The following is a 6000-nucleotide window of genomic DNA, read 5'->3' as shown; positions in this document are numbered from 1 at the left end:
TTTTAAATGTATGTATTTGTTAGGGTTTGGGATGGTGTTTACTTGTGTTGTGCTGTGTGTGTGTGTGTTTGTGTGTGTGTGTGTGTGTGTGTGTGTGTGTGTGGAGAGAGAGAGAGAGAGAGAGAGAATAAGGATTCTTCAACTATGGTTCTTCAATTACAATGCAATTTTCCTGAGATGAGGACCCTTTTGCAATATACCTATGTATTCTCTTTGAATTGTCTGTCACACAGATGCTCAATAATTTGTTGAAATGAATAAAAACTATATATCATTAAGCAGATTAACCACCCATTCTCCATATCCCATTTCCTTGCTTGCCTCTCTATCTTAGCGATTGATAGTGTGTGCTATTTCTAAATGACTCAAGCTGCTTGAGAATAGGGGCTGTGCCAGTACCGAGTGTGTGGCCAGTCAATGGAGTTATTAAATGGTAGAGAAAATGAGATTAAAAGATACAAAAAGTTGCTTCTTTCACTTCCATACAACAAAGACATGATTATTTGGTCAAATTTTGCTGACCTAAATCTCTAAACATTGGGTTTATTTCAGCATCATATGAATTACAATGCAAAAAAAAAAAGAAGATAAAGAAGAAAGGAATGAATGCAATGTATTTCTGCCTGGAAGTATAGCCTTACTGTAAAAGTCATATGAAAAGTCCAGCAGCAAGTCACTAACGTATCATAAGCATTGTGGTCTGAGTTTTCTGAATAGCGTATTTCAAACACTCTGCTTAGGAAACAGAAATAATAACATGACTTAATTCCAATGTCTCTTCCAACTTCTGGAAAACGGGGTAATTGGCAGGACAAATTGACAAATAGTTCAAATCTTTCTCTGAGAACCAAATAGGAGCTCTGGCTTTCTCCTTTAAAGATTTAAGTTTGGGTCTTCTAGGAGGACTATGTTAATATTTTTGACAATTTGATCTGATGTAGCATCCACACGAATGAATGTGAAGAACTGGTGAAAGTCCTACACTGAGCTAAGCGCTGGCAGGGAAGGGGCTGTGATCTGCCTATTGTAAAGTCACAGACTGACTTTAACTAAGTGCTGGCAGCTCCTCTTTTGCAATTCAATTGAGGATTAATGGTTAGATCAGGTTGTTTTTTTTTTTTCATGTAAAATTATCCACACTCCTTGAGAACAATCTGGTAAGACAACATACAATACCTGCACATGGTTTTGTTGAGACAGCTGGATAGCCACATGCAAAAGAATGAAACTAAATTTCCATTCCACACCTTGCACAAAAATGAACTCAAAAATGGATTAAACACATGGATGGATATAAGTCCCAAATCATAATATAAATTGTTGAAAAAAATAGGGAAAACACTCCATGTTATTGGCTTCAGAGATATCTTTGTGGACATGTCTCCAATGCCATGAAGCATAAGTACATAAAACAAATGGGACTATATCAAACTCTAATGCTTCTGTATAGTAAAGGAAACTCCAAGGAAAACAAAAAGACACTCACTGAATGGAAGAAAATATTTGCACATGATACATCTGACAAAGGACTAATATCCAAGATCTAAAAAGAACTCACATAACTCAATAAAAAGAAATAATCAATTCAAAATAGGCAAAGGTGCTTAGGAGACACTCTTTCAAAGAGACATACATATGGCCAACAGGCACGTGAGGAAAATGCTTGTCATCACATATCAGGGAAATGAAAAGCAAAACCACAATGAAATACCCTCTCACACCCATAAGGATGGTCCATGTCAGAACAACAACCAGAAACAGCAATTGTTTACAAGGACATAGAGAAAAAGACCCCTCATGTACTGCTGCTAGGAATGAAGACTGGACTAGCCCCAATAAAACACAGTATGGAGTTTTTTTTCAAAATGTTAAAAAAAATATATCTACTGTATGACACAGAAATTCCACTCCTAGGTATCTACTCCCAAAATGCAAAAACACTAATCTGAAAGGATATATGCACTCCTACGTTCACTGCAGCACTATTTACAATAGCCAAGCTATGGAGATAACGTAAGTGTCCAAGAACAGGGGCCTCCCTGGTGGTGCAAGGGGTTAAGCACCGCACTATGAAGCAATCCACAGACTCTGCAGTGTGAGTCCCAACCCTGGCCAGCCAGGGAGCAACCCAAATGGTGTAGCAGACCTCTCCTGATTCACCTACTGCTCCCCTCAGCAGTGTACTTCGGTCAATCTGCCTGTTTTGTTACCCATCACCTGGCGAATCCTGTCACCCCCGCATGTCTGGCCTGTACCCCTGCTCTTGTATGTATAAATAAATAAATATTTTTTTAAAAAGTGTCCAAGAACAGAGTAGCAGATTAGAAAAAGGAGGCTTACATAGTGGAATACTCATTTATAATGAAAGATGAACTCTTGCCATTTGTGATAACATGAATAGAACTTGAGGGAATAATCCTAAGCAAAAGATGAGAAAGAAAAGACAAATACCAGATGGTTTCACTTAGATGTAGAATATAGAGAAATAAAACAAAGGATCATCAAAAACAAATTGAAAAAAATATATATAAGATTAATTTAAAAAGAACCTAACAACAAATCCCCAGAAAACTGACTGTCCAATTGAGGTTGGAATTGGAGGAGGTGGGAAAACCCAATGGACAGGGGGTCATAATAGTCTCTGGTGGAGAACTATGGGTATCTTGGTGGTAGGCATGGTGGGAACATGCATCTGTGGAGGTGTGATTCTGTGCCTCTGATGCACATACAATATTGTAAGCCAATGTTACCGCAATAAAAGTGATTATTCTTTGTTGAACTTGTTGAATAAAAACTTGCTTCTTTATATTTCTCACAATTTGCTCCAACCTAAAATTGTCACTAATTTGTACTTTATTTTAAAAAAAAAAGAAAAACAACTATAGAAAACATGGTACAAACTGACAAGGCATAATTATGTTAAGAATGAAAAATAACAAATACTTGAAAAATAAACAGGTCACAATTAAAAGCTAAGAATGCTTAGGGGAAATCATCATACATATTCAGGGTTTTAATGGCTTACAAGTTATACTTCAGACAGTTTGGAGACAGATGGGGATGAGTTTCTTAATTCCTTTATTTCTGCTCTTTTTTTTCTAGGTCTGTGTATGAATCAAATTTATTATGAAAGAATAATATTTTAGTGAGAAAAATCTAATGACAAAAAAGAGAAAACAGCTTTGCAAATTTTAGGCTAAATTTCTTATATATTAACTAAGTAAACATGTTTAAGTACCATATTTTATTTAAGAAAAGATAATAAACTTCAGTGACCAATGTTTTAAAGAAGTGACTTTAAAACTAAATAACTAAGTTAGATATTAAAATAAGATGGAAATGATATGTACATACTATAGAAATTGTAAATTATTTTGTAACTGGATAGCTATGTTTAACTTTTCAAAAGAAAATATTTATTTGCTTCCTGTTTGATCTTTCCTACTGATTAGAATCTGAGCCTAACTTTCTTTCTCATCAGATTTTTATTTTGTTTATTTAAACCTTTTATTCAAGTTAGAGGAAAATCATTGAGCCCTTCAAATAGAATATAGGGCTCCATTTTTACTGACCTACTTATAATTCTATAAAAGAAAATAACCTACGGGTAGAGCTCATTTCAAATTATAGAAAAAGTTTAACAATGACCACTGACTAAAAGGTGACTCAAGTAACACCTGGAACATCACATTAGGATTATACAAGGAGTTTGTTATTAAAAAGTTATAATTTATAATGGTTAATACAAGATTTAACACAGCTCATAAATGACAGATGTCTTCTATCAACCAATTTCCCTGTCCATTATTTGTCAGTTGACTGCTTTTTATAATTTACTTTCTACTCTTTCCACCCCCATGCCCTGCCTACAATTGTCCTGTTTATTTCAAACTATATCACAACACAATCACAAGCAGCAATCATGTGAAACTATTGCTGGAAATGAGACAAAGAAAACATGTCTGAACTCAGCTTGCTCCTTATTAGTATGTAGACTTGTGGAAATCATTTTGGCTTTTTTTTTTAATAAAAAAGTTTCTATTTGCATTTCTCCCTGTGGCTAGCACTTGCCCCATCCCCTTATATTGAACATTCTGGAATAATAATCAAAGTCAGGAATTCTTCTGTGTTACTGTTAGCATCTGCAATCCTCTGCTGTGACTCCAATGTGAAAGCACAGGGTAATAGGACACTCCCAAATAAAAGCCTTAACTGGTAAAATTTGCTCAAATATAGAACATAATTTAATCAGATGCTCAATTTCAATTTAAATGATGTTTCTCAGCCACGCAGAGTCCACTTGTTACCAGCTATGGAGACCCGCTTCACTAGTCTACTGTGCCCAGAGTGTCACTGCATGTGACCTTCAACCACCTGACTTTCTTCTCCACAGTCACCTAAGAGGATTCTCCACATTCCTCCCATGCAACCTCTATCCCTCCCGCAGCATTATAGTTCTGCCAATTTCTTCATTCCTTACTCTGTGGCATATTTTCAAATGTCATCTTCAGTGGTACATAATCAAATGGAATAGGTAGGGAGAAAAGGGTAAATTTTGGTTTGGATAAAGAACTAGAAAGGACAGGATGTCCTTTGTCTAACTTCTGGAAGATTATCTAAAAATAAGGAGGCATCCTTAATATGAGTATTGATCAAATGTTGTGTATTAAAACTTCTTTTGGTAAAAAGTTCTGCCTTCTTACCTAAATTGTATTTCTACTATAAAAGTTCCCTCAGGTCTTATAGGTTTCTAAGTATGGCAGGAGGGAGAGAAGAGAGAGGAGGGAGGGAAGAGAGGGAAGAGACAGGAGAGAGAGAAGAGAGAGAAAGAGGACAGGAGAGAGAGAGAGAAGAGAGAGAGAGAAATCAAAACTACTTTTAAGAAGCAATAGCAGTAGGGGCCTCCCCGGTGGCGCAGCGGTTGAGGTTGAGTGCCGGGTTGCGAAGCTGCCCGCGGCTTCTGCGGCGCCGGTTCGATCCCCGGCTGCTCCCCGGACACCAGAGGAGGGTCCCACATGGCACGCAGACCTCTCCTGCCGCCCGCTGCTCCCCTCAGCAGTGTACTTCGGTCCTTCTGCCTGCTCTGCTCCCCGCTCTGGCTCTGGTGAATTCTCTCACCCTCCCGCGCTTCTGACTGTACCCAATGCATGTATAAACAAACAAATAAATAAATAAATACATAAATAAAAATTAAAAAAAAAAGAAGCAATAGCAATAATCATACATGCACACAAAGTCCCCTAGTATTACTGTTCATCCTTTGAACTTATTTCTCTGGATCCTTCCAATTTTTTTTTTTTTTTGTCAAATGCCTCACTTTCACCCTCTATAAATCATAAAATTATAATAAATTAACTCAATGAAAAAAATTAATTGAAATGTAGTCAACTAGTTTGATGAAACTAGATCAAAACTAGTTTTCATCTTCCTCAATTCATTAGTGTATATGGATTTCATCCTATTATTAAATTTGACACTAATTATGATAAATCTTCCTAGAGTTGCACTTCTCCATCTGCATACTTCAAGGCTTAATTTGAGTTTTTAAGTTAAGAATTTTTTAAAAATCCAACCTCTTCTAGGATTTCAAACTTATTTGCAAATGTTCTAATTGCTCATTCTTATACATGATATTTTTTATATTTCTATACTAGATATAAAATTATTTAGATGTAACTTGGCTTTAAAGAAGGATTTAGGTTATTTAGCTGCTGGATTAGTTCTCTTTTATACATGAAGCTACTCTGAGTGACCAAAATAGGTGAGGGAGGTCCTTGGAGGCCTGTCTTTTGGTCAATAAAGAGCATAAAACCTGCTCCTGCAGGCAATGAACTTTCTCTCTTGCTTTCCCTCTCACCTGCTTTTGAATATACTGTTTCCACTTCATCAGTAAGTTCTCTTGAGTTGTTCCTTCTCTATTGAATATTTCTCTGACATTGCCCAAAGTTAATAGTTTTTCCTGGTCTCAGAATTTTCTAAAGCACTTTAGAATGTAGGGAA

The sequence above is a fragment of the Talpa europaea genome (assembly GCF_964194135.1).
Source record: "Talpa europaea genome assembly, chromosome: 7".
Classification (NCBI taxonomy): Eukaryota; Metazoa; Chordata; class Mammalia; order Eulipotyphla; family Talpidae; genus Talpa; species Talpa europaea.
Note: the sequence above shows the minus strand (reverse complement) of the source record.